Source organism: Capsella rubella, unplaced genomic scaffold (genome assembly GCF_000375325.1).
Source record: "Capsella rubella cultivar Monte Gargano unplaced genomic scaffold, Caprub1_0 scaffold_3, whole genome shotgun sequence".
NCBI lineage: Eukaryota > Viridiplantae > Streptophyta > Magnoliopsida > Brassicales > Brassicaceae > Capsella > Capsella rubella.
Genome location: NW_006238921.1, coordinates 3,683,828 through 3,684,721, shown reverse-complemented (window position 1 = coordinate 3,684,721; position 894 = coordinate 3,683,828).

Genomic DNA, 894 nt, shown 5'->3' with positions numbered 1-894 from the left:
AAATTGGAGCACCAGTTATGTTGCTAAGGAACATTGACCCTAAAGGTGGGCTATGCAACGGGACAAGGCTACAAATTACTCAGCTGGCTAATCATGTTGTGCAAGCTAGAGTGATAACAGGCGACAGAAGTGGTGAGATTGTTTTAATCCCCAACATCAACCTAACACCTTCTGATACAAAGCTGCCATTCAAAATGCGTAGAAGACAGTTTCCCCTATCGGTTGCATTTGCTATGACCATCAACAAGAGTCAGGGACAATCTCTAGAACGCGTAGGTCTCTACTTGCCTAAACATGTTTTCTCTCATGGCCAGCTTTATGTTGCATTGTCTAGGGTTACATCGAAGAAAGGCTTAAAAATAATCATTCTAGACAAAGAGGGAAAGATTCAAAAGCAAACAACAAATGTTGTTTTCAAAGAAGTCTTTGAAAACATTAACTGACTAACATCGAGTCAGACCGTTTGGGAGCAACAAGGTTTAAGGTTATATTTCTTATACTTTGTATTTTAAGTTAATTATATCTTGCATAGCTAAATACAGATACATTTTTACACACGGATTGAAACCAGCTCTTTCAAATTCTTTTCCAGGTTCAGGTTAAATATCAACAGAGGACACATTTGAAGCTAACCGATGAACAAGAAAGTTCAATTCTGATTCAACAGTTTCATTACTTCCACTTCATATTCTCAATAAATTAGAATTAGTATAGTGTCATTTGAGTATTACATGAACACTTAAACCGATTTTCATTTTGGTTAAACAACTCAACTGAGATTCATCTTTCCTTCCTACTATTATCAAGTATTGACGAAAACAACCAAATAAACACAAACACCAAACAAACTAATCAAACGAAACTAAGCTATGAGTTTTAAAAAATCTAACCTCA